The sequence below is a fragment of the Phacochoerus africanus genome, chromosome 3 (assembly GCF_016906955.1).
Source record: "Phacochoerus africanus isolate WHEZ1 chromosome 3, ROS_Pafr_v1, whole genome shotgun sequence".
Classification (NCBI taxonomy): Eukaryota; Metazoa; Chordata; class Mammalia; order Artiodactyla; family Suidae; genus Phacochoerus; species Phacochoerus africanus.
Genome location: NC_062546.1, coordinates 21,707,932 through 21,735,188, shown reverse-complemented (window position 1 = coordinate 21,735,188; position 27,257 = coordinate 21,707,932). Strand labels below are relative to the sequence as shown.

The 27,257-nt window shown below is 50.3% G+C and overlaps 2 long non-coding RNA genes and 4 other non-coding genes across 15 annotated transcripts; 3 read left to right on the top strand and 3 right to left on the bottom strand.

The window, feature by feature from the left end:
- Positions 1 to 2,041: 2,041 nt before the first annotated feature.
- Positions 2,042 to 7,119, bottom strand: LOC125122596 (uncharacterized). Of its 5 annotated transcripts, none has more exons than XR_007133856.1 (5): positions 6,612 to 7,119; positions 5,113 to 5,222; positions 3,457 to 3,569; positions 2,561 to 2,672; positions 2,042 to 2,363 (listed from the first exon to the last, which is right to left on the bottom strand). It is a non-coding gene; the product is annotated as an uncharacterized LOC125122596 (long non-coding RNA). The 5 variants fall into 5 exon arrangements; XR_007133855.1 differs by having other exon boundaries at positions 5,113 to 5,185; XR_007133857.1 differs by having other exon boundaries at positions 5,113 to 6,759; positions 6,951 to 7,119.
- On the bottom strand, positions 4,299 to 4,429 carry LOC125123784 (small nucleolar RNA SNORA71). The gene has a single exon (XR_007134162.1). It is a non-coding gene; the product is annotated as a small nucleolar RNA SNORA71 (small nucleolar RNA).
- Positions 6,122 to 6,254, bottom strand: LOC125123782 (small nucleolar RNA SNORA71). The gene has a single exon (XR_007134160.1). It is a non-coding gene; the product is annotated as a small nucleolar RNA SNORA71 (small nucleolar RNA).
- A 9,670-nt stretch (positions 7,120 to 16,789) lies between the features above and the next one.
- On the top strand, positions 16,790 to 23,008 carry LOC125122595 (uncharacterized). Of its 6 annotated transcripts, none has more exons than XR_007133848.1 (8): positions 16,790 to 16,991; positions 17,572 to 17,686; positions 18,701 to 18,823; positions 19,418 to 19,497; positions 20,636 to 20,709; positions 21,994 to 22,125; positions 22,447 to 22,541; positions 22,628 to 23,008. It is a non-coding gene; the product is annotated as an uncharacterized LOC125122595 (long non-coding RNA). The 6 variants fall into 6 exon arrangements; XR_007133851.1 differs by having other exon boundaries at positions 16,823 to 16,991; positions 18,701 to 18,887; XR_007133852.1 differs by having other exon boundaries at positions 16,824 to 16,991; positions 18,701 to 18,805.
- Positions 18,225 to 18,357, top strand: LOC125123785 (small nucleolar RNA SNORA71). Its single transcript, XR_007134163.1, has one exon. It is a non-coding gene; the product is annotated as a small nucleolar RNA SNORA71 (small nucleolar RNA).
- LOC125123783 (small nucleolar RNA SNORA71) lies at positions 21,348 to 21,481 on the top strand. The gene has a single exon (XR_007134161.1). It is a non-coding gene; the product is annotated as a small nucleolar RNA SNORA71 (small nucleolar RNA).
- Positions 23,009 to 27,257: the final 4,249 nt, after the last annotated feature.

The window sequence follows — 27,257 nt, the reverse complement described above, 5'->3', positions numbered from 1 at the left end:
GAAAATAACTGAAGTAAGGTGTAAAGTACTCAGGGCAATTCTTGGCTCATACTAAGCTAGATCAATAAATGATAGTTATCACCATCCATTCCTAATTATTAAAATTTCCTGGATATACTAGAAGTAGGATGGCACACTAATTAAAAAAAAAAAAATCTTAAACCATCAACCAGTATCATACTTATGGTGAAATTACAGAGGTGTTTGATTTTTATCTTGGAAGGCCCAGGGAATCGCCAAGGATGTCTGATGACCTTGGCCAGGAAAATGCAAACTACCCAAGAGTGAAGAAGTAAGATGATCAGCAAGGATGGTGAAAGATAATAAACCAAAGCTAAATATCATCCTGGGTTGCTTGTTGATTAGCAAAGGAAGTTACAGTTTTTCCTGCAGATGACTGTCTCTACTCTATTGCTCTAAGCATGGACTGTTTGAGAAAAACTTGTTATAAAAACTGTCCCAGGGTTCCCGTCATGGCTCAGTAGTTAAGGAACCCGACTAGCGTTCATGAGGATGAGGGTTCAATCCATGGCCTCGCTCAGTGGGTTAAGGATCTGGCGTTGAGCTGTGGTGTAGGTCACAGACTTGGCTTGGACCTGGCGTTGCTGTGGCTCTGATGTAGGCCGGCAGCTACAGCTCCAATTGGACCCCTAGCCTGGGAACTTCCATATGCTGTGGGTGTGGCCCTAAGATAAAAACAAACAAACAAACAAACAAAAAAAAACCTATCCATCCTCCTCTGTCACTCGTGTTTCTTTGTTTTTTGGCAGAAATAGGTTCCCCCATTCCTCACCGACTTTCCTGGCCAAGGTGATTGGATAACTCTTCCTACTTTCCTGGATTTTCAGAGTAGAAGTATGCTCCCTCCAACTGAAAAGGCCCACTTCTCTTTCTCTTTCTCCCTCTCTCTCTCTCTCTCTCTCTCTCTCTCTCTCACACACACACACACACACACACACACACACACACACACACACACACACACGCACACACACACAAAAGCACATACACCTGTTCTCTCACTGGCAGAAGGCATACCTGTTTTTTTTTTTTTTTTGGAGATTTTGTTTTCCTATTATAGTTAATTTTATAGTGTACTGTCAATTTCTTCTGTACAGCAAAGTGACCCAGTTGTATGTATATATATACATATTCTTTTTCTCACACTATCCTCCAGCATGTTCCATCACAAGTGACTAAATATAGTTCCCTATATTTAGTCACTTGTGATGGTTTTTTTTTTTGGTTTGGTTTTGTTTTGCTTTTTAGAGCTGCACCCAGCATATGGAGGTTCCCAGGCTAGGAGTCCAATCAGAGCTACAGCTGCTGGCCTAAGCCACAGCCACAGCAATGCAGGATCCGAGCCAGGTCTGCAACCTACTCCATAGCTCACGGCAATGCTGGATCCTTAACCCACTGAGGGAGTCCAGGGATTGCACCTACATCCTCATGGATCCTGGTAGGGTTCGTTAACCAATGAGCCATGGAGGGAACTCCAGTACTGTTTTAAAGTCAGCAGACATGTAGGTAGATTGACAAATAAGGCTAAGCCTTTAATAAGGGACTGCTGTCCGAAGCTGGGAGCAAAGGCTGATACACACTTAAAGAATTCAACAGGGAGCTCCCCTTGTGGCTCAGTAGGTTAAGAACCAGACTAGTATCCATGAGGATATGGGTTTGATCCCTGGCCCTCGTTCAGTGGGTAAGGATCTCTTGCTCTGTGCCACAATGGGAACTCCTGGACAATTTTTTAAGTTAAAAATATTGCAGTTCCGGAGTTCCCGTCGCAGCACAGGGGTTAACGAATCTGACTAGGAACCATGAGGTTGCGGGTTCGGTCCCTGGCCTTGCTCAGTGGGTTAAGGATCTGGAGTTGCCATGAGCTGTGGTAGGTTGCAGATAAAGCTCTGATCCCGCACTGCCGTGGCTATGGCATGGGCCGGCGGCTGTAGCTCTGATTAGACCCCTAACCTGGGAACCTCCATATGCCACAGCTGCAGCCCTAAAAAGCAATAAATAAATAAATAAAACCCACGCATGGTGATTGTGTACAGTTTATTGAATGGATGGGTGGAGAGCAGATTGACAAGCAGCTGCCAACTCAAGAGAAAAACTCCTGGTTGAAGTCATCCAGGCGCAGCAGAGAGGCTCAGGGCCAGCCTTCCCCGTTCACAGCTCCCCCAACCCCCAACCAGGACAGTGTCAGGACTCAAGAGACGCCAGTCCCAGGGCTTCCCCTCATCTCTGTGCTGAGGGAAGGGTTCTCCCATGACTCAGCGCAGAGGGCAGCGACCCCTGGTGAGGCTTCGTGTGGGGACCTCCCTCTCCACTCTGTCCCGCTGCTGTGCACATAGTGGATGAATCTAAAACAAAGGACAGGCAAGACGATGGTTTGAAGTTCCCATCTGCACGAACTCGAACCCGTCAACCCTCCGGCAGTGGGTTCCCAGCCCTTGGCATTAAATCTCCTTAGGGAGAAATACCAGCAATCCCAGAACCCAAGTCACCCCAAGGTCACTGCCTCATGGCTTGGGGACTTCATTCCCTATCTGAGGCTTACCTAGAAGCAGCCCACAAGCATTACTTTCCAGCACCATCTTCAAGTAACAGCTCAGAGGATCCCAATGGAACAGGCCCAAGCTCCCAGTTTACACAGCCAAACTAGATGTCACCTGAATATACAAGGTAATAAAGGGGAAAAAAAATCTCAGAAGTTCAGCTTTTAGAATAAATAAATGACTTTTCAAGCAGTTCTCAATCAGGGCAGCTGAGTAGATGGACCAGAGCTTAGCACCACTGGCAGGGGCTCTGACATGAGTTCCCATTGCATCTTGATCAGAGGGATGGACCACCAACCTCAGCAGCTCACCCACCATCGTCATCTGCCCAGCCTGTCATCTTGTTCTGCAAGTACGATCAAGCCAAGAAAGGCAAGAGAAAAATTTTCAACAAGGCTTGTTGGGTGCCCAGATGGTTGAGGATCAAGACTGCCAGGCCCATTTGAAGGACAAACGAGAAAACATCAAGGCTTGAGGACATTACACAAGTGAACCCCAACTCATCGCATGGTGTTAACCCAGATATCTGAATCCCAAGGCCTGGGACTAGGAGTGGGGGGTGATAAACGGTCTTTTTAAAATTGTCATCATCACCACTAAATCCTCCAGACTGGCTGAGCCCTGGGACCAGGGACTAGGCAGTGTGACAGGACAAGTCTCTGATGCAAAAGGTTTGAAAGACAGGAAATCTCAGGTTTATTAGATGACTACCACTTGAATTAGGTGGTTCACATGTATTATTCTCACTACCCTCACATCATGAGATCTGGCGAAACAGGTTTCCATCCCCAAATATGAGAGCCTGAATGTACACAGACGAGAACTAGACAGAAGCCCTCAGACCAAAGTGGGGATGAATGGGATGAATACCCAGACCTCTCCTTCAGTCTCACCTCACCTGCTACCAGGGAGCCAGTCATGCCTCTAGAGGGCGCCGTGTTGCCTCTTCAGGGTCACAGAGTAATGAAAGCACCATTGCAGAGTTTCAGCCTTCCACGAGCACGAACACATCTGTAGCATAGAAAGGCAGGTCAGCCCCCTGCTGAGGGATGGCTGGGGACTCCGCCAGCCATCTAATACACCCACTGATGTGAACCAGAAAGCTAGGGAGCCTCAGACCCACAGGCCTGGGAGTTCTTCTCTAGTGAAACTCTAGGGTCACCCTTTAAAAAGAGAACCTGCAAAAGCACAGATTACAAGGAGGGCTACACTTGGCCAATCAACACCCTCTTCTTCTCAGTGCCCGACAAGACTCCTCAGGTTTTTGGGAGATGGTGACAAACAGAAACTTTTTTACTGATTCAGAATTGATAGAACCTCTCTTTGCCCCTACATCTGGCTCCCATCTTTATTTTCCTTTCTCCATATACTCGACATCACTGGCTGCTGGAGCACACATTGTGCTCCAGGAAGAGTAAAGGAGCAGAGACAACACACCAACGAGCCTGTAAGTCAGGGGCTACAATGAATAATGTATTTTTATGGACTACCCTCCCTCCACTCGTGTAAATTCATAGAGCAGAACTCAATTTACAGTTCTCCCCTGTGCCCATCAGCACCACCTGGATTTTTTCCAGGTGAGGTCCAAATATAAATGTATAGACTGGAGTTCCTGTCAAGTGCCTCCTCAACTCCAAAGACAAAGTGAACCCCACTAGTGGGGGGCTAGCCAGGTCACCACATCACATGCGGGCCAGGAAGGCCTGAGCTTTGAAAGGAATGGCAGAAGACAAAAGCTAGTGTGTGAAAGCTCCAGGGTTTGGAAGGGATGGCTGAGCCCTTCAAACACGGGGAAATGGCTTTCAGCGACTCCTCTCCCTGCAGTATCAATGACCAGGGCACCACAGCCCACGATCACTTTCGATGCAGGAGCAGAAGAGGATGCAAAGAGCCAGGGTGGACAGGAGGCTGGCGCCAGGGGCCTGGGGAATGGCCTGAGCCAGGGAGCGCAGCCCAGCCAAGCACAGCTTCGGTTATATCCTGCAGATGCCTCGTCACCTCCCTGCCCAGGGGGGAGTCAAGACACTTTGGCATAAAAACCTAGACACTGGGCTGGAAAAGACCAGGATCGTGTGGTCACGTGATCATGACACCATCATGAAAATCTTATTAAAACCTTCGCTGCTGGAACTTCCTGGTGGCCTGGTAGGTGAAGATGCAGCATTGTCGCCCAGGAACTTCTGCATGCTGAGGGTGTAGCCAAAAAAAACAAAACAAAAACAAAACAAAAGCTCTTCACTGCTATTCCAGCTTTGATTTTCAGTGGAGTGTGAGACAGGGTTGCAGAGCTAGATGTGTTCAGAGGTGGGCCCAGAGTCTCCGGTGCCTCAAGCCACGCAGTCTCCATCACAGCAGTACCCAGCCTGACACACCAGGACCCAGGAGATGCCCCAGAGAGCCCTTCATCCAAACAGGTTTCTAGAGAGGGACTGCCCTACAGCAGGACGCCACTGTCACCTCACTTCCCCTCACATGATCACCCATGCCCAAAGGAACATGAACGTGACTTTAGAAAATACACACACAATTCCAAAGAAAGGTCCAAAAACCTTACCTGAGGCCCCAGGGTCTAGCGCCTGGCTGACATGAAGAGGAACCTCCCACGGAGCCTGTGTACACAGATCCACCTGAAAGAACGTCGTGAACAGGCGCTCACAGCAGGCCCTGATGGATAGATAACACTTGGCACGGGAGCTGGCAGGTCCTGGCACCCACAAACCTGGGCTGTTACTGTAGTACCTGAATGGCCACACCTACTGTCTCAGAACAAGACAACTTAATTCTAGGAAGGGGTCCACAGATCACCTAGGACAGGAGTAACACCCATGCTATCTGATGTGCCAACTGTGATTAATTTGTTGCCAACCAATCCTGTTAAAAGACCAGGTTTGGGGGAACATACCAGGGCTGACTGGCAGCAACTAGCATGGATGGGGAAAGGTAGCAGGTGGTGGACCCCTGTCTACCATCTAGTATAAGGGCCATGGACATACACAGCCTTGACTATTCTGTGCTTCGTGCAGGTCAGTTACTAGGAAATCACCCCCAAAGGGCCACAGGCCCTGCCCGTGGCCAGGATCAAAAGTAGATGATAACAAGTCTACCTTTCGTTACAAACTCAACACTTCCAGTGAGAAAAGAGACAGCCTCAACCCCCACAGGCTGGCCTGCTGGAGGGCATGGCTCCCTGACCCTGCAATAGGAGAAGCCCTGGGCCCCAGCACCCTGTACCAACCAACTGTGTCACCACCAGCTCTTCAGTTGTTATTTCTGTCCAGGTGCCATACATCAGGCAACACACACAACGCAAAACACGACAGAGGCACTGCCCTCAAGATAACAGCATGGGGGGGGGGACACCCAACAAGTCCACACTGTCCAGGAGGGATTAGTGCCGAAGCAGGGCTGAGGATGTGGGAAGGGCTGAGTGAGGAGAAGGCAGAGCAAGGGTCCAGGAAGGAAGCCCTAGGAGGCAATGGGCCCCAGGGTAGCTCCACCACCAGCCTAGAAACACAAACTCCTGAGACAGGGCCCTGCTCGGGAAAAGGGGCACTCAGTGGACGTGTCCGAAAGCTCCAGAGTTTGTAAGGGACAGGACGGGCCCTCCAAACACGGGGAAGTGCTTTCGGCAGTTCCTCTCCCTGCACTATCAATGACCAGGGCACGGGCAGCCCACCATCACTTTCGAATACAGGGGTGAGCTGGGAAGGGAGGCCACTATCAGAACCCCAGGAAACGGCCTGGACCAGGACAGACCAGCAGACAGTCATGGCCCAGACTTACAACCAAGATGACAGAGCCACTGCTGACAACTTACAGTCCCTACCAAAAGCCTCAGGGAAGACTCACAGCACAAATACCAACCTCTCGCCACCACAGCAGCATCAGGGGCTCCCAGGAGCAGGAGCAGAATCAGGCCCAGGTGGAGGACACTGGGAAGCAGCCCCACTGTACTCTCTCTCACACACACACCCCCATCTCATTACCCAACACCTCTGCTATCGCAGCCTGCAAGGAACTCAAGCTCTAGAGAACCAACAGGCCATCACTTACCTGAGGCTCATAGTCCAGGCTCTTCCTGACCACATCTCTCACAGGACAGCAGGACAAGTCTCCCCACGTGGTGGGTAAGGCCGAGGGCCCGACTTTCCGAAGCGGCGCCGGCCTGTGGCCCCATGACTCGAGGTCCCTTTGTCGAGAGCTCGAATCCCGAAAAGTCCACAGAGCGAGGCAGAGAAAGAGAGCTTGGAACCGGGCTCAAAAATGGGAGCGAATCTGGGATCTGAACTAATTTGCGCGTGGCCCTTCCCACCCCCTCGGGCCTCAGTTTCCTCCTTAACAGGGGGCAGGAGAAGCAGGCCACGTAGTAAGCGCTCCCCGCAGGGAACTCACCGAGGAAGCTGCAACAGACGGCACGGGACAACGGCGGAGATACAGCCAAGAGTGTGGGAAGGCGCGGAGGTGCGTGGATGCCGGCAGATTGGGAGGACACGCGGGAAGTGCAGCCACGCGAGCGGAACACTGCTCCAAACACGCAGCGCCGACGGAAGTGCAGCTGAGGTGGACGCCTGCGGCCTAGAGCGGCGGCGTCCGGGGCCGACCCTGCGCACACCGTCCTGCAGCGCCCCCTGGTGGAGCGGAGCCCAAGTTCTGCGTCTGGATGACCATAATTTCCCAAAGTAGTCTGGAATTTTGGAAATAGCATTCCCTCGCTTGTTTTGCTCTTCTGTGTGTTGTGTTTGTTGTCACTGAATTGTCATTAATTTGTAGGAATTGTCACTCTTCCATGTAAAGAGCTTTAATCATCAAGAGTGCATGTTGAGTTTGAACAACAGAGCTTTTGTCCAATCAACCATTGTATTCAGAGTACTTAGTTTGGTGGCTGGCACAGTTGAACAAATAATGAATTCTGACCATATACTTATTCGGACATCGCCAGACTAAAATATTATTCCGATGACCTGAAACTGGAACGTGAGGGTGACAAGGAGGTAAGCCTAAAGAAATGGGTTTTGCTAAAACTTCATCCTAAAAGTAAAAGCAGCCTTGAGAATTAAGTGAAACAGTTCACACCAAGAGCATAGCACAGAGCAAATGGCCAGGCATGGTAGTTGCTATACTTCAGCATATCTGAGAAAACTCAAGCCTTCTGTCACTGTGAGGACACTGTGGGTTATTTAGGAGGCAGAGAGAGTGTGCTCTATTTGAAGAATCTAAGGCAGCACTATCCAGGAGAAACAGAATGCCAGTCACACGTGATTTTAACTTTTCTGGGAACCATGTTAAAAAGGTACCAAAAAATGAAATTAGTTTTTGTTTTTTGGGTTTTTGTTTTTTTGTTTTTTTTTTGTTTTGTTTTGTTTTGTTTTGTTTTTTAGGGCTGTACCAGAGGCATATGAAAGTTCCCAGGCTAGGGGTTGAATCGGAGATGTAGCTGCCAGCCACAGCAACACTAGGTTCGAGCCACATCTGTGACCTACACACAGTTCACTGCAAAGCCAATCCTTAACCTCCTGATGGAGGCCAGGGATCGAACCCGTGTCCTCATGGATGCTAGTTGGATTCATTACCACTGAGCCACTATGGGAACTCCTGAAATTAATTTTTTTTTGGTCTTTTTTTTTAAGGCCACACCCATGACATATGGAAGTTCCCAGGCTAGGGGTCAAATCAGAGCTACAGCTGCTGGCCTACACCACAGCCACAGCAACACAGGATCGGAGCTGAGCCTGTGACCTACACCACAGCTCAATGCAATGCTGGCACTGAGCGATGCCAGGAATCTAACCCGCATCTTCATGGATACTAGTTGGGTTTGTTACCTCTGAGCCATGACGAGAACTTGGGAACTCCTAAAATTAATTTTAATAACATTTTATTTAATCAAGATAACCAAAATATTATTCCATCATGTAATCGATATTTTTAAATTATCAATAAGATAGTTACTATTCTTTTTCTTTGTACAAAATCTTTGGAGTCAATGCATATTTTATACTGACAGCACTTTGCAACTGGGGTTGGCTACATTTCCGGTGCTCTGTAGTCACATGTGTCTGGCGGCTGCTGTGTTCATTAGGGCAGGTCTAAGTAGCAGTGACAGCTGTGACTCAGACTCAGTCCCTGGCCTGGGAACTTCCATATGCTGTGGCTGCAACCCTAAAAAAAATTTTAAATTAAAATAAAAGAGGGAGAATTATGGATTCTGTGTCTTAAAATAGTGCCGCCAGTCCCCACCCCCCCACCCATCCCAAAGAAGGAGAGCAGGAAGAAGCACCTCTTTCTCTGGTGATCCTCCATCACCAAAAACTTGCTAAATGTTACCTGGAGTTGGGGAGCACAGGTGACCCATACCCAACCCACTCCTCAGTCAAAGGTTCGTTGTCTCCTTCAGCAGGTGTAGACTCTGGGGTAGGAATGTCTGCCTGTTGCCTAGGAGGTTCTGTCTTGGAGGGAGCCTGCCAGGTCAGGGGAACCCAGTCATAGGGCACCAGGGGAAGGGGGTCTCTAAAAAACCCCTGAAATTGGGGCTGAAAACACTCAGCATTTATTTCATGCCCAACCTGGAGATAAATATTCCCCCACCTCACTCTTCAATCCATCTGGGGTTTTTTTAATTGAGGAATAGTTCTGTGTTTTTTTTGTCTGTTTTGGGGGGTTTTTTTAGGGCTGCACATGCAGCATATGCAAGTTCCTAGTCTAGGGGTCAAATCAGAGCTGCAGCTGCCGACTCTGTGGCCACAACACAGGATCCGAGCCCGCATCTACAAACTATGCTGCAGCTCGTGGCAACACTGGATCCTTAACCCCGAGTGAGACCAGGGATCAAACTGGTCGCCTCATGGATACTAGTCAGGTTCTTAACCCACTGAGCCACAATGGGAACTCCCTGAAGTACAGTTGATTTAAAATATCGTGTTAATTTCTGCAGTACAGCAAAGTGATCCAGTTATACATACATACGTGTGTGTATATACACGTTATATACATATCACATACATGTATATATACACATGATATACATATAACATCTATATACATATATGTATACATGTTCTTTTTCATATTCTTTTCCATTATGGTTTATCACAGAATGTAGAAAATAGTTCCCTGGGCTATACAGTAGGACTTTGGTGTTTATCCATTCCCTATAGAATAGCTTACAGCTGCTAACCCCAAACTTCCAGTCCATCCCTCCTCCATCCCCCAGCCCCTTGGCAACCACAAGTCTGTTCTCTATGTCTGTGAGTCTGTTTCTGTTTCATAGATAGGTTCATCTGTGTTATATTTTAGATTCCACATAGAAGTGATATCCTATGGTTTTTGTCTTTCTCTGACTTTACTTAGTATGATAATCTCTAGATCCTCCATGTTGCTCCAAATGGCATTGTTTCATTCCTTTTAAGGGCTGAGTAATATTCCCTGGCATATTATGTACCACATCTTCCTTATCCATTCACCTTTCAATGGATATTTAGGTTGTTTCCATGTCTTGGTTGTTGTGAAGAGTGCTGCAGTGAACATAGAGGTGCATGAATCTTTTTGAATTGCAGTTGTGTCCAGATATATGCCCAGGAGTGGGATTGCTGCAGTCCATCAGTTTTGATCCTGGAGGTATTAGGAGTGGGGTAGTGGACAGAAACCTGGTGAACAGAAACACATTCAGATAAGCAAAGAGAGAAGGTTCCCTTCCCCTCCCAGCAGACAGCAACCCACCCTATGCTTGGCCCCAGCTGGTGGAGAGCAGAGATATTTAACGTATCAATGATCACTGGAAACATGATCAATACGTTAGAGGGACACTTAAGATAATCAAATGGAACCTATGTTCTCCATTTTTAGTAATACAAGACTTATTACTTAAGAATGATCAGAGGGAGTTCCCTCTGTGGCTCAGTGGTTTAGGAGTCCAGCTGCAGCGGCTTGGGCTGTGGTGGCGCAGGTCCAGTCCCCAGCTTGGCACAGTGGGTTAAAGGATCCTTCAATAGCCACAGATGTGGCAGCTCAGATTCAATCCTTGGCCCAGGAACTTCCATATGCCACAGATGCAGCCATTAAAAAAAAAAAAAAAGAAAAAAGAAAAAAAAATAGTTCCCATTGTGGCTCAGCGGGTTAAGGACCGTATGTTGTATCCATGAGGGTTTGGGTTCCTTCCCTGGTCTCGCTCAGTGGGCTCAGGATCTGGTGTTGCCTCAAGCTGCAGCATTGCCATGGCTGTGGTGTCGGCAGGAGCTGCAGCTCTGATTCAGCCCCTAGCCCAGGAACTTCCACATGCTGCAGGTGCAGATATAAAAAGAAAAAAAAAAAGGTTAAAAAACTTATGAGGACTAACTGATATTTTTCTAGGGGCAAGGAAAAGAAATTTCTACTTAGAAATTCTAAAGAGATAAGCAAAAAAAAAATATATATATATATATATATAATTGCATACCAGAAGTCCTCCTTTCAACATCCTGGTTGCCTGCATAAAGGACTGGCTGGGAGCTGGGAGGCCAACATTTCACCCTCCTAGAGTTTGTGATGTCACAGTGGCTGAGAGATCCTTGGAATCTGGAGCCCCTTCCTGCTGGGAGATGAGGGTCTCAGCTGGCCAGACAGACTGTTCCAAGGACCTGATGCACACGGTCTAGGCTGGAAGTCAGCAGCTGGCCTGGCCCCGCAAGACCTGCAGGAGCTCCAAGCCCCACGCCCGCAATCAGAATGATCAACATGCTGGAGGTCTTGCTGCTTGTGTCCGTCTTCCTCCTCCTCTTCTTACTGATCCTCTGTTACTGCATCTTTCTGGAGGAATAGCTCCGGCTCCTGCAGGCTGGGATGGAGGTCTGTTGGTAGCCTGGGCCATCCAGCTGCCCAGGACCTCTGCCACCCCATGGCCTGGGTCTGGGCCTGTTTGGAGATCTCCAGCAGCCCCGGGCCTTCAGTGGATGCTCGGACAAACTGAGATGCAAGGGTCTCCCCTCCAGGGTCAGCTCCCAGCATCCCCTTCTCTCTGGGTCTCCTGGCTGGGCCCTCTGACCCCCCAAAGCCTCTTTGTCACTAGTTTTTCTTCTGATTCATTTTTGTCCTAGACTGAAAGCTACTGGTTCTGGAGCAGTGATCAATGAAGGTGTAAATGGCCCAGGCCTCTGCCGTGGGGACAGACAGAAGAAGAGGTGGCTCTCTCCCTTCAGAAACTGGCCGGGCTGAGCCCTGGGGGACCAGAGGACCTAGGACTGATAACCTTGGCCAGTGACATCGAACTCTCTTTCCATTGGTGGTGGACGATCCTTGAAAGCAACCTTCTTGACAAATAAATCTGGATGGTCTTCGCTAATTAACTTGGGCTTCCCTAAGCAATAACTTTGGCTCTCCCTTGCTAAGTAACTGAGATGCTTGTGTCTAATTACTTAAACTTTCCTGGCTTGAGAAACATTAACTTTCTTGCCTTACTATGTGGGCATTCCAGGATAATGATATTTGACTTTGGCTTGTTATCTTTCATCATGCTAGCTGCCTGTATCGGTTCTTCACTCTTGGGGACCTTGGGTTTTCTTGGCCAAGGGCAAGAGACACCCTGAGTTATTTTTCGGGGACTTTCAAAATATGAATAGAAAAATTCTTCTATGATTTCACCATTAGGTATGATACTGACAGTTGGTTTCTGATATATATTCTGTTTTTAGAATTTTAAGAATTTTAAAAGCAGCGAATGGATATTAATTTTATCAAATCACCATAATCATACTCATGATGATGGTAACCAAAATGTATAACTGTCTTAAATTTTTTTTTTTTTTTTGCTTTTTAGGGGCGCTCCTGTGGCATATGGAGGTTCCCAGGCTAGGGGTAGAATGGGAGCTACAGCTGCTGGCCTACACCACAGCCACAGCAACGAAGGATCGGGGCCTCGTCTGCAACCTACACCACAACTCACGGCAACCCTGGATCTTTAACCCACTGAGTAAGGCCAGGGATCGAACCCGAAACCTCATGGTTCCTAGTCGGATTTGTTAACCACTGAGCCACGACGGGAACTCCTACTAGTTGGGATCTTAACCCACTGAGCCACAATGAGAACTCCTATCACTATCTTACTATAAGCCAACAACGATTAAAAACATTATGATATTCATATATTTCAATATATTACTTTATTTTTAAATTTTTGAGTTGTAAAATAACACATAAAAGCTACCATCTTAACCATTTTATTGTATTTATTTATCTTTATTTTTATTTTTAGGGCTGCACCTGTGGCATATGCAAGTTGCCAGACTAGGGATTTAACTGGAGCTGCAGCTGCCACCTACAGCAATGCAGGATCCAAGTCTACCACAGCCGCAGCAATGCAGGATCTGAGCTGCATCGGCGACCTATGCCACAGCTCGAGGCAACATCGGGTCCCCAACCCACTGAGTGAGGCCAGGAAGCAAACCCACAGCCTCATGGATACTACTAGTGTTCATTACTGCTGAGCCACAACAGGAACTCCCTATTTTATTTTCTTTACTACTGTTTCTTTTTTTTAGTTTTTAAAAAGCTTTATTGAGTTCCCGTCGTGGCGCAGTGGTTAACAAATCTGGCTAGGAACCATGAGGTTGCGGGTTCGGTCCCTGCCTTTGCTCAGTGGGTTAACGATCAGGTGTTTCCGTGAGCTGTGGTGTAGGTTGCAGACGCAGCTCGAGTCCCGAATTGCTGTGGCTCTGGCGTAGGCTGGCAGCTAGAGCTCCGATTGGATCCCTAGCCTGGGAACCTCCATATGCCGCGGGTGCAGCCCTAAAAAAAAAAAAAAAGACGTAAAAAAAGGTGACCCAGTCATCCATAGACACATATTCAGCTCAGTTGCGTCAAGTACATTCTCTATGTTGTGCAACCAATCCCCAGAACCCTCTTCATCTTGCAAAACAGAAACTCTGTACCTGATGACCAACAATTCCCCATTCCTTCCTTCCCCCAGCCCCTGGCAACCACCATTCTGCTTTCTGTCTCTTGAGTTTGACCACTCTGGGAAGCTCGTATAAGTGAAATCATATAGAATTTGTCTTTTATAACTGCCAGGGAGCGAATCCTCATGGTTACTAGTTGGATTCACTACAGCTGAGCCACAGCAGGAACTCCTACTTCTTTGTCTTGGTGACCAGTAGCTCCAAGTGGCTGGTGGCTCCGCCGCCTCCTCCTCCTCCAGCCTCCTTAAGCCCCCTATGCCCGCTCCTGAAAGAGCTTGGTCCAGGCAGACCTTAATCACCAGTCTGCTCCTGCCTGGGTGGGTCCCCAACACATCACCTCCTGGCAAAAGACACACTTGAAATATCCATCCCTTCTGGAGCTAGCAGAGCCTGCTCTGCACTTTTGTTTTAATGTCAGCAGACACACTGCTCACTGACACATAAGGACAAGCCACTGAGCATGGACTATCTGAATGCCAAGAGCCAAGGCTGTCACGACACATTTATTTCGAGCTCTCAACATGCTGCCTTGTTTGTTTGAATCCCCAGTTAGGTAAGCCAGTGACATAGATGGGAAAGTCAACAAGATTAAGCAAAATGCCTGCAGTGCCTCATGCAACAGCCAACCCCCTGATGGAATACCTTAATAACTGGCCATTTGGGGCAAGTTAAGGCAAAGACTCAGGCTTTTAGCCAGTAGTGTTGGTGGCAGAACCCTCACTTATGCTGGAAAAAGAATTACATTATTAGAAAGCTTATGTAATTGAACAAGAGGAAGGGCAGAGGTAGAGCTGGGCTTCCAAGACAACGAACACAAGCAACTGAAATTTCATCAGGGACCCTGCCTCACCTCTCCTTTCCCTGTGTGTGGACTTCTGACTTTACTTTCACTCCATTTAAAAATTTTGTTCACTCCATTTCTTCTTTATGGTGGAGGGGTGGGGGGAAGAACATGTGCTGGGTTTGCCCTGAAGTACATCTCCATCCATCTTCCACTGAAGGTAGGCAGGACCGCCACCTACGGTTGTGCAAGTTGTGCACTGCCCAATTTATGGAAGCACTATTCACATCAGAGTCTCTGGTTGAGAAGCAGAAATGTCAGGGATGCTCGGCTGAGCATGGAAAGCACTTGACGTTTTCCTAGCACTTCCCTCTCTGCTCCAGCCAAGTCACACTATGTCCTGCCATCCTGAAGGAGGGGGTTCAAAAATCCCCATTCTAATCCTTAAATGGGAGGTTCTTCTAATGAAGACCCTTCAGAATATATTAATTTTTGTCTTTTGTCTTTTTAGGGCTGCACCCGCACCCCATGGAGGTTCCCAGGCTAGGGATCCAATCGGAGCTGTTGCTGCCAGTCTATGCCAGAGCCACAGCAACACCAGATCCGAGCTGCATCTGCGACCTACACCACAGTTCATGGCAACGCCAGATCCTTAACTCACTGAGCAAGGCCAGGGATCGAACCCGCAACCTCATGGTTCGTAGTCAGATTTATTTCTGCTGCGCCAAGATGGAAACTCCAAGAATATCTTTAAAGGGCAAAACTTTAGGAGAGTCCCCCCACCCCAAGCTTCATGAGGACAAGCAGAAGATACTTAAACCTGTGACAGTGACACCCGTGCAGATCCATTAGAACAAGAGAAAGGTGTACGAGAAGTGGAAGAACCCTCTGAGAAATTCAGCCCTTAACTCCATGACCGGTGACGCTAGAACTCTTAATTCTCAAAGTTACTTCCACCTTTTTGTAGGTTTGGGGAGACTTACCTACCACAGAGATCTCTCATCTTGGGGTGGGTTGGGAGGTGTTGACTGTGCATAGGCTCCTAGGTGCCCAGGTGTTGAACATGTGTGGACCTCAGGGGCTCTGGTTTGTCCTGCTTGGGATGCTCGGCCAAGACCCATCTCCTTCCTTTTCTTTTTTTTTTTTTTTTTTTTGGCTTTTTAGGACCCAAGGCATATTATGAAGGTTCCCAGCCTAGGGGTCGAATCTGACCTACAGCTGCCAGCCTACACCACAGCAATGCGGGATCACAGCCGCATCTGGGACCTACACCACAGCTCACAGCAACACCGGATCCTTAATTCACTGAGTGAGGCCAAACCTGCATTCTAATGGACACTATGTTGGGTTCTTAACCTACTGAGCCACAACAGGAACGTCTAGCCTTTTCTTTTATTGACCTTGTCTAATTTGGGGATCGTGGTTATTATGCAAACTGAGAACTGTTCTTTATTGTCTGGGAGACTGTGTAAGGCTGCAAAGCTTTGTTGAACTTACGTATGAATACACCTGGGTTTGATGTCTTCTTTGTGAGAAGATTGTTAACCACAGATTCAATTTTTTAAAGTATTATACAATTATTTAGGTTTTCTATTTTTCCTTAAGGCACGTCTGTCAAATATTTTCCAGGAATGTGCTCATTTTACCTAAATTTAAAATTTTATGGGCATTAAGTCAAACACATTGTTCTCTAACCTTTTACTCTCTCCTCTGACTGTCCCAAGTCCTTTTTTTATTCCTAAAATTGTTTGCCTATGTCACTTTAAATATGGGTATCCTCACTTTCTGCCATTTTACTTTATTTGGATCATTTCAGTTGTCATTTTTTCAGTAAGGATCATTTTTTCCTCACTTTTTAAGCCCTCAAGATCCAAAAGCAGACACATGGAATTTTTCTTACACTTCAGAATCAGGTGAGTCCTTCTCCCACTGCAACAATGAAAATTTATCTTTCTTTTCTTGTATAAACACTTGAAGATCATCTCTTACAGGCCATGCAATGAGATGCTCTATCCAGCCTCTAACTTCTTCACATCCCAACATAGACATCTACTCCCCCGTCCCTTCCCCCACATCAGCTTCTGAGTCTTCCTTTTTCTTCCTTTTCTGAACATCTTCCCATCCCCCCTTCTCTGTTTGAGCCCTTCAATACCCCACTGCGGCGCACCACCTCCAAGAATCCGTCTTACTGTGGAAACTGATTGAAGTATGACTCTACCAGTTCACAGCTAGCCTCCAAGCTCCCGTAGGACCCTTGCTTTCTCACACTTGAAATACAAAATTTAGTTAGAAAATATAGATTCCCCAGCTTGGGTCCCTGCTCAACCCTTTGTCAGAAGAGGGCAGGAGACATTATTGACATTCCCAACTAGACAGAGTTCAACAAGAAGGGTGAATGCGGCAAGAAAATCAGGGAGAAGGAGCCGGTAGGTCAAAACTACAGATGTCGTAACCAATCCGGTGGGTAGTTGGGAAAAGGCAAGATGGATACTTGGATACTAGACGGGTCAGAATTTCAGCTCCAACCCACTAGGGGGCGCCGAAGAGACCGCTTGCGCGGGTTCCGCCCGAGGAGCCGCCGCTCTGGGCCGCAGCCCGGGCCCTGACTGCCTTTCCGCCGGCGCCCAAGCGATGAAGGGCGGGTCCTGCATCCGAGGCATCCCCGATCCATCCAGCATCTTCTCGCGCAGTCTTCTTCGACCCGCTGCCACAGTCCCGGCGCCCCAGGTAAGTCAGTGCGGGGCCGCGCTGCCCAGAACCCCCGGCAGTCTGCAAGGCCCGTGCTCCATCTCCCCGCCCCCGACAGGAGGGGAGACCGAGGCCCGAGAGGGCGGGGAGCGCCGGCCGCAGGTCCCCTCGCAGCCCATCCCCTCCCTCGCGTGTGGACTTCTCAGGACTCGTGTCCGGCCGGTGCCATTTCAGAGTATCGGGTCCCCCGGCCTCACCCGCCCCTTGGGGAGACTTGTCCCAGCTGTGATAGCGAGAAGCAGGCCCGGCGACGCGTGGGCCCAAGGTCCTCCCGCAGGGGGTCGTGTGGGGCCCGAGGAGCATCGGCGTCCGCTGCCTTTCACCACCCATCACTCTGAGTAAAGCGTTTCATCCCGCAAAGCCGCTGGTCGGATGAAACCAAATCTGTAGCCCCTGTTCTCTCAGTAACCTTTAAAGGAAAGTGTTAAAAATCTCCATTTTACAGATGGGTCCTTTGCGCTTTAAATTGAGGACGCGCCCAGGGCCCCAGAGGGGCAGAGTCCGGCTTCCTGTCCCCCTGCTTTGCACTCACGCCCTTGCCCACGCTTTCCCTGCCCAGGCCCTGCGCAGATGAAGACCCTCCCTCGGACGGCTTTGCGGGCCCTGCTTCAGCCGGCTCCCCGTTCTCTCCTGCAGGACCCGGACCCGCACTGCAGGGGCTGAGTGCCCCCTGGGTAAGTGCTGCTGCTCCTGGGGCTGTGGCCTTCCTGCCCCAGCGCAGCGGGGTGGTTCTGGGGCTCCGGGGGGCGGGGGGAATGTGGGAGTTGTCTGCCAAGTCCTGGTGCAGGAGGATGGGGCTGGGACTGGGGGCCAGGAGGGCCTGGGGTCAGAGCCTGACTCAGCTCCTCGTTATCTGTGGGATCTGGGGTGAGTTATTTCTTTCTCCTGAGCTTTACTTTCTTTGGGGTGGGGGGTGAGGGGGCAGAAGCCTGGTCTGTGTTTTCCTTTTTGACCCCATAATGCCTGGTCCACAGTAGGTACTCAGCTGGTATTTGTGGGGTGATAAACAATTGAGGCATTGTCATCTGAAGTTGGTCTTCCCCAGCCCTGACTTGATGAGGGGAGATGGGCTGTTGCCATGAGGTGAGGGTGGCCCTTGGGGTCCTGGGTCTGGCTGGGCCTGTTTCCCCAGCCTGGGCAGAGAGCCCGCTGCTGATGTGGGCTCCTCTGCCTGGCTCTCCTCTGCCTGGCTCTCCTCGTGCCCTTCTCTGCCCCAGCCTTTGAAAGTGGTCATGGGCTGCCAGTGCCCCAGTCGTTGATAGCACAGGGAGAGGACCTGCTGAAAGTGCCTCCCCGTGTTTGGAGGGCCTGTTGTGTCCCTTATAAATTCTGGAGCTTTCCCACACACCGCCCCCCCCCCCACCGCTTTTTAGAGGCCTCCTGGTACCTGGTGTGTGTTGAGTGCTCCCTATGAGAGGCTTAGTGCTCGTTGCCGAGAAGCTTTTTAAAAAGGGCGATGAAGCATAGACTGTGTCTAAGGAGATATGGGCGGGCCATGAACCCATAATTGGGTAATTTTCACCAGGGACCTCCTTCCAGAAAGCCACATCTGCCTCCCTTGCCAGTCTAGCATGTTTCCTGGTGTGCTGTAGTCTGGGAAGTGGCTTAACATGAGATGGGGGTTCTAGTCGTACTTTGTGAAAATCATTGATTTTCTTGGCTTTTTGTCTCTCTGTTCTGATCTCAAGGTCGGCATCTGAGTCTTGCCTCCCCATAGGCTCAGTACCTGGCACGTGTCCAAGGCTCAGCGGCTGTACCACAACCACCCAGCAGGAGAGAGACGGAAAGGAGAGGTGCACCCCGGGGATGTGGTGAGGCCATCCCGTCATGGGGAATCAGAAAAGGACTGCGTCTTAGCCAGCCAGATGGGGGAAGGTGGGGGTACCTCTTGTGTTTCCTTTTCTTGGAATTATTCTCCCTGGTGACCGGTATGTATCCATTTGAGGCCCCTTGGCATGAGATAGAGCCCAGGTCACCCGGGGAGACTTAAATAGACACCAGACCTCACCTCGAAGGCGACCTAAGGTGCTCCTGCCCCTTTGCCCTCCCCGTCCAGACCAGGCACTGCCTGTCAGGTGCTGCACGCTCCCAAACCTGTCCTGGATTTTCCATCCTCTTCAAGATTCACCTTCCCAAACCTATACCATGTCATCCGAGACTGCACAAAAGCTGATCTGAAAAGTCTCCTCTGCCTCAGATGCAGATGAATTGTCGTCCCGTGGGGGGTAGTCAGTTTCCTTCCTGCTCACAAGAAGATGGTGTGGCTCATGGGATGGTAACGACAGCCCCCATTCATGAAGTGGCTAGCTGTTGTACCAGATACGTAGATACGTTGCCTGGGCTTCTCGGGACATGTGACCAGGTGGCATCTGGGTTGCTCACCCAGGGCTTCTTGATTGTTGCAGAGGAGGCAGCACCGGGCAGAGGGGCCCTTGAGAGATGTCACCATCCTGTTAAGAAAGGGCTGGACCACAGTGCTGCAGAGGTGAGCTCTGTTCATTGGAGGTCTGGGGCTTGGCATCCCGCAAGTGCCCCCAGGTCCCCTGGTGTGATGTTATCTGGGAAGTAGGTAGAGGAGTGACGAGGGTGGCTTCGTCCTGGCCTTCTCTGGGGCCTTCAGGAACACACCTGGTTTCTACTTATGTCCTTGATTCTGAGAGCTCTTCCTCAGATGTTGGCTGCAGAACGTGTGAATTGAAGCAGGGAAGGGAGTTTGGCATATCCACCTGTACGTGGGTCTCCGTCACTTCTCTGCTGCCTCCTAGCTTTGGGACCTTCTCTTACCTCTGGTTTCACCCTCTGGAAAGCAGGACTCAAATGAGGCCATTTGTCTTCAGATCACATAGCATCTGTCTTTTACAACCTGAGACCTCTTTCACTTTTCCTTCGGAGGCCTCTCCTGTCTGGGCCACGGGGAAGGCTTTGTGCGGGACTGGAAGCAGTTGCTGGGTCCTTGGGCTCCATTGGGCTCACTACTCCCAGGCCTTTTCCATGGGCCTCCTTTTCCAGCAAGCTCCCGTCTTTCCCTGCCCCTGCACTCGGACATGATCACCGGCTGCCCATGGCCCGTTGGTAGGCAGTGCGGGTGGAAGGAGCGTGGGCGGGTTGTCCCACGCTTGGAGAGTCTGCCTCCTTACCCTGCAGTTCCAGGAGCTTTCCCACCCTCCTGCTGCTCCCCTCATACTCCTGGAGCCTCCAGGGCTTCAGGGGCTGTCCTGTGTGCATTAGTGTCATTGTTGGGGCTTTTATTTCCTGCCCTGCTGTTGGGAACCGGACTACATGTGCTGCTTGAGTTCCCCTGAATGTTCAGTTGCTGCCACTCGGCCATGGCATGTTCCCATGGGCCTGGCCTTGACACCCTTTTCTGCCCACCACTGGTGAACGGCACGCTGATTAGCACTGGCCACCCTGCCGCAGGCCATCCGCTGTCTCCCTCTTTAGAGTTAACTACTGTTCTTTTTTATGAGGAAACGGTGTGTCTATTCAGGAAATGATCACTGCCAGCATCTGCAGAGTGCTTACTGTCTGGCGGCTTCTGTGCTGAGCCCTTTTCTGCTGCCTGCCATGTGCTCTATGAGCAGGGGCAAGGCAGGTGCTCATTCTCAGCTTCTTGTCTGATGCAGATGAGTCCACAGTGTGCAGAGGCCGTCGTGGAAGTTGTGGTGTCAGGAGCGCTATAGACCGCAATGTCCTTGAGGTGAGAGCTCTGGTCCATCCTCTGGAGTGTTGGGTCCTCACAGTAGTCATGTGAGTTCTCAGGGCCCTGGGTGCAGATGGAGGGGAGCTGAGAGGTGAGATGAAGGCAGCACCCACGAGTCCCAGATCTGCTCACCACCTCAGCCCCAAGCAACCTCGATCACCCCTGCACGTGTCTTCAGTGGCCGCCAGGGGTGGGCCTCGTGTCCCACTTGGGTACTGGGAGCTCCGGCTCTGGAGTGTCTGCCCTCCGTCCCTCGAGCGTGGGCAGAGCACGTTGGGATGGAAAGTGGGTGGACCAGAGATGCTTTCCCTCTGAGTTTGATGCCCCTTTTGCCGCCATCTCAGTTTGCGACCTTGTCTTCTTCATTTGAAAATCCAAGCTATGACAGAGATGATTTTGTGGTACTTAGGACCGCAAAATGCCTATAATTTCTAGCCATGATATTTTCTCACTGTTTTTGCCCAAAGTGACTCCTCTTTGATTCCCTCTGGCAGGGAGGTCCTGTTGGGCTTTCACAGGAAAGAATGGCCACCCCTGGGCTTCTGTGCTTGGCCGAGTCTTTTTGCTAGACTCAATGTATCCTCTAGGCCACTGGCACCTGCTCATCTTTGTAGATCTCTCTCTGCCTCGCGTGCACCTGCATTCAAAAGTGACCACGGGCTGGCCGTGCTCTGGTCGTTGATAATGCAGGGAGAGGAATTGTGGAAAGCAGTTTCCCGAATTTGGAGGGTCCATACCTGTCCCTTTCAAATGCTGGCGCTTTCACACACTCCTGCTTCTCTCCAGCCCATGCTTTCTGCACTCAGGCAGTGGGAGCTGCGTGTGACAGGCAGTGACAGGAGACTTCCAAGCCTAAGCTTCCTGTTATCAGAGCCAGGCTGTGTCATGTCGTGTTGAGATACTTTAGGGGGTGTAAGGAGCCAGGATGAATTACGCATAATGAATAAGTATGGTGTTGGGGGTGGGTACATAGTGATTGGCATAAGACTTTCTAGGGGAAGCAGCTCTTTGGAGGTGGTGGACTGGGCAGGCCTTTGAAGGGGCGGGTGTCATAGGCAACAGGAAGGGCTTCGAGGGGAGGGGAGGCACACAAGGGTGACTTGAGGCAGGGGTGAGCACGAGCACCGGGGAGTCAGGTGCACAGATAAGTGATGGCTCTGGGGAGTGGGGGACGGCTGCTGGGTGGTGGGCTGAACAGTAGGAGAGAACAAGCTCTCTAGCCATCTCTCTGCCAATTCCCTTTACTCTTTCACCCTGAGAAGACCCATTTCTCCAAGACAGTGTTCATTCTGACTCTTCTCTGGGAGCATTGAGATTCCTTTTTGAGCCAAGTTTGGTGTGGAAAAAAACACTGTAGCTCATCTCTGACTAATTGGAGACGCTTTCATGGATGTCACCTTAAAGAAAGATGAGGTAATATTGGAATTCCCTTTGTGACTCAGCGGAAATGAACCCGACTCGTATCCATGAGTATGCGAGCCCCTGGCCTGGCTCAGTGGGTTAAGGATCTGGCATTGCCATGAGCTGTGGTGTAGGTCGCAGATGCAGCTTGGATCCTGCGTTGCTGTAGCCTAGGATGGCAGCTATAGCTCTGATTCAACCCCTAGCCTGGGAACTTCCATATCCTGTGGGTGCGGCCCTAAAAAGAGAAAAGAAAAAAAAAATAGATGAGGTAATATTGGGGAGCAAACTCTTGTCATGCCCTCCTGGTCTGTGGCCTCCTCATTGCTCTAGGGGTGCTGCTTTGGAAGAAGCCTCGGGGGTCAGAAGCACTCGCCCTCTCAAGGTGAGGACCTGGGTCCCAGCTCCCCCGGAGGGTCCTCCTCATGGTGAGTTACTGCCAAAGGGCTGCGTCGGCCTGTGTTTCTGAGATGGCAGTGCCAAGCTACCAGCCTCATCTGACTTTCTCCTGTAGGTATTTAGGGGCTGACCGCGGACACTGGCTTAGCAGCGTGAAGCAGGATGTTGTCGCATGACCATCGCCAAACCTTTCTCTTCTGTTGCCTCAGCACAGTGTGGAAGGACTCTGCCCTCTGTGTGAACAGGGCAGAGGGGAAGTTCTGGGGCTCCAGGGACTTGGGGTTCAGAGCTGGAGACCTTCTACTGGCTCCCAGCAGGTGCCTCAGAACACTGCTGACCAGGAAGACTGTCTCTTCCCATCTGGACCAGGTCATCCCGTGGCTTCTCTGTCTCCCATTTGCTCCTAGTATAACTTTTTAGAACCAGGAGTTCCTGTTGAAGTCTTGTGTGCCGTGCATCTTATCTTCTCACCCACTTAAATAAATCTCGAAACTGCCCTGCTGCATGTTTTTTCGTTTTTCTTTTTCTAATCCCTGTCTCCATGTGCCAGCAAGGCTGGGTATGGAGCCATGAGGTCACAGGGCAGGTCTTCCAGTTTTTATTCCTTGAGACCTTCCTCTTAGCACATCCCTGAGGCTTGACCCAGGGATGTGGGCTGGGCCGTAGAATTGACATGGGGCCAGATGATCCCAAGTGCTGTGGGGAGCCCAGGCTTAGGAGAGAAGGGAATTGCTGGAATTGTTGGTAGAGGAATGTGTGCACCAGGGCTTCAGAAATGGTAGAGGTGGAGGTAAAGACAGCCAGGGGCCACAGTCCTCGAGGAAGGCAGAGAGCCCGAGCTCTGCGGGTGAAGGGACACCGGGTGACTGTGGGGAGATGGTTTTGATCGGGACTGGGAGTGGGATGTACGAGGCACAGTTGCCCTTGGGAGAACCGGAGGTGTAAGGGCGGGTAAGGGCTAGGGTTGGGGTGGCTCTAGAGTCAACAGTGCGGGCGTGCTTCACCCTGTGGGTACGTGGTGCTCTGCTCGTTTTGCAGGTGTCCACACAGAGGAACTCTCCCAAAGGCCGTGGTGGAAAGGGAAGAGTTCACTGTCTGTTCTTTCCATTGACCTTGGATCACCTTGACTGGGGCAGAGGTAGAAACCAGGTGGTCAGGCTCACATTCGGTGCCTGGATGGCCTCTCTCAGCGGGAGGCATCCTTGGGGCCTGGAGGGTCTACTCTGCCAGCTGGTTCCAGCAGAGGTCCTTATTTCTGCCTTGCTCCATCCTTCGTTCCTACCCCAGGGCCATTTGATGTCTCCTATTTGCTCTATTGATGACCCCCCCCCCCCCCATCTACCAGTTTCATCCCACCATGGCCCTAGGCCCATGTCCCCCAACTTGGCCAAAGCCCCTCCTTTTCAGTGAGATGTCCGTGCTGGTTATCACCTTGGCATCTGGAGACGTCTTTGAAACCAACCATCCCCTCTCATTCCAAGCAGCTTCCCATCAGCTTCGGTAGCAGTGTCCACGCCCCATTCCCCTCTGCTTTATTCTGTTTATTCTCTCTTGCTTTTCCTGACCCCCTACCTCAGTCCTATAGCCTGGGGGTCACTGATGCCCTTTTTACTGTGTTCAGTAAGAGGGGACAGTGATGGAGCAGCGGGAGGAAAGGAAGAGGCGAGAGGGCCATGGTTGGTGAAGTGGAGGGGAGCGAGTCACATGGTGGTAGTGACATCGTCTCTGACCGTGGCTTGGCCCATGGGTACCAGAATTTCCTTTGTAATTAGCTAGACTGGTCAGCTTGTGAGGGTTTCCATCATTCCTTGCCGTGTTTCCACAGCATCCTGGTATCCCTGGACAAGGGGGTTAGTGAAGAAATGCATTAAAGCACTGATTTTGCAGCCCCCGGCACCCAATAAGGTCTCAATAACCTGATCATTGACTTGCTCACTTTCAAATTATAAATGATGCTCACCCCTGCCCCAGCCTCTGAGGTCTGCCCTCTGCTACCCTCACCCACCGGACCCTCAGCCCCAGCATAGGCTTCCCATGCTCAGGGGAGACACGCGGGGCCCGCGGTCTGCCCGTGTACCCTCATCTCAGGCCCCAAAAGTGCCATAGGCCCCAGTCACACTTCCACGTAAGGTTCCTGAACACACTCCCCTTTTCCTGGCCCGTGTGCCAGAAATGTCCTCCCATTTCAGATGCTTGCCTGGCTCAGCTTGGGTCACTTCCTGCAGGAAGCCTTCACTGGCTAGACCTCCACCCAGACTGGATTCTCTGCCTCTCCTTTGATTCACATCAAGTGTCACTTTGGGGCAGGCACAATTCTAGGAAATGGTAAATGAAAGAAAACAAAAGAGCAACCCCCTGCCTTTACAGGGTTTCCATATTAGAGGAAAGAGATGTACAGAGAAGGCCTCACCTGGTAGTGTGATTCGAGTAGAGTAAGGGGCTCACCTTTGGGCGCTGGTGGCAGCCTGTGCAGCCTCCATCACAGCATGGACCAGGGACCGGAACATGCTTTCCCCCAGGATAGCAGGCCCGGGGAACTGGGAGGATGAGAGACCTTTGAGGCCTCTGCAGGGCATCATCTGATGGCCAACATCTGCCATGTGATGAGGGTGGCAGCCAAATCAAGTTAGGATCAGCTGGTCAACCACAGCTCAGTGGACTTGTGCCATCACCCAAGGGTAGGCCTAACCCATGACCTTGGTCTAGGACCAAGAGCAGTGCTAACCAAGCCAGGCAGGTTACCTCTTGAGAGGTTCTGAGTATGGCAAGAGCTTAAGTAATTGGTTATTGGAACCAACACCGGAAGAGATGGAGGAATTAATTCCCTTTAACAGTAGAGTGCAAAGGTGCAGAGCCTCGAGCTCCTATTGTGAGAGAAGCATTTTTTTTTTTTTTTGCTTTTTCTAGGGCCACTCCCGCAGCACATGGAGGTTCCCAGGCTAGGGGTTTAATTGCAGCTGTAGCCGCTGGCCTACGCCAGAGCCTCAGCAAGGCAGGATCTGAGCCACATCTTCGACCTACACCATAGCTCACGGCAACGCTGGATCCTCCCACTGAGCGGGGCTAGGGATCGGACCTAGTCGGATTCTTTTTTTTTTTTTGTCTTTTTGCTATTTCTTGGGCCGCTCCTGCGGCATATGGAGGTTCCCAGGCTAGGGGTCTAATCGGAGCTGTAGCTGCCAGCCTACACTAGAACCAGAGCAACATGGGATCCGAGCTGTGTCTGCAACCTACACCACAGCTCAGAGCAACGCCGGATCTTTAACCCACTGAGCAAGGCCAGGGATGGAACCTGCGATGTCATGGTTCCTAGTCGGATTCGTTAACCACTGCGCCACGACGGGAACTGCCTAGTCGGATTCTTTAACCACCACGCCACAATGGGAACTCCTAAGAGAATCATTTCTTGAACTTTCATAAGGAGAGGATGAGATTCCAGTTTCCAAACCATGTTCGTGCTCCACAAGGCCTGGCTGTAAGCAGCGCTCAGACTTGCTGCAAGGCCTGGGGTTCATTTTGCTCTGAATTTTTATAAGACGTGGCCGAGTGACCAAATTCTAATCTTCCTTTTTAGGGCCACACCCGCACCATCTGGAGGTTCCCAGGCTAGGGATCAAATTGGAACTTCAGTTGCTGGCCTGCACCACAGCTCATGGCAACACCGGATCTTTAACCCACTGAGCGAGGCCAGGGGTCAAACCCACCACCTCATGGTTCCTAGTCGGATTCGCTTCCTCTGAGCCACAACAGGAACTCCTAGTCTTCCTTTTCTTAAGAGCCCTTAACATTGACTATCACTGTGACCTTACTGGAGGGAGATAAATGAGTCTCTGTAAGAGACTGAAGGTGTTACTTACCAGCACAGTGGCTGACACAGGCAAAGAGCTCAATCTGCGTTTACGGATGAGGGATGAAGCCTGTGGTGGCCTTGACCATGGGCACCAGGAATAGCTCTCCAAGGCCCCTCTGCCCTGTGACTACAACTGCCATGTCACCAGGATATTTATTTCCACCTGTATCAAGAAGCAACTGATCTGGAGTTCCCGCTGTGGTGCAGCAGGTTAAGGATCCAGGGTTGTCTGCAGCAGCTCAGGTCACTGCTGAGGCATGGATCCATCCACAGCCTGGCTCAGTGGGTTAAGGATCTGGCATTGCCGTAGCTGTGGCATAGGTTGCAGCCGCAGCTCTGATTCAGTCCCTGACCCGGGAACTTCCATATGCCATGGGTGCAGCTGCCCAGAAAAAGAGAAGAAAAAAAAAAGAAAGCAAAAAATCTGAAAAAGAATGTGTGTGTATGTGTGTGTGTCTGAGTCACTTGGTTGTAGACAGAAATTATCACAACATTGTAAATCAACTATACTTCAATAAAACTTTTAAAAATGGAAAAAGAAGCAATCGACTGAAATGATTGAGTCTGTTGAATTCTGATGTAGTCTTTTAGTGGCTGTGGGGCCTGGAGCATGTTCCTTTGTCTCCTTGAACTTTAGTTTCTGGCTCTGTAGTTTGACCATCAGGATAGGACCTACCCCAAACAGTAATAATGAAATGAGGTGATGCATTTTTATTGTTTTTATTTTTATTTTTGGCTGCACTCGAGGGATATGGAAATTCCCAGATCAGGGATCAAACCCATGCCTCAGCAGTGACCCAAGCTGCTGCAGTGACAACACTAGGTCCTTAACGCACTGTACCCCAAGGGAACTCCCAAAGATGATTAACCTGCCTCTCACAGAGTGCTTTGTGCC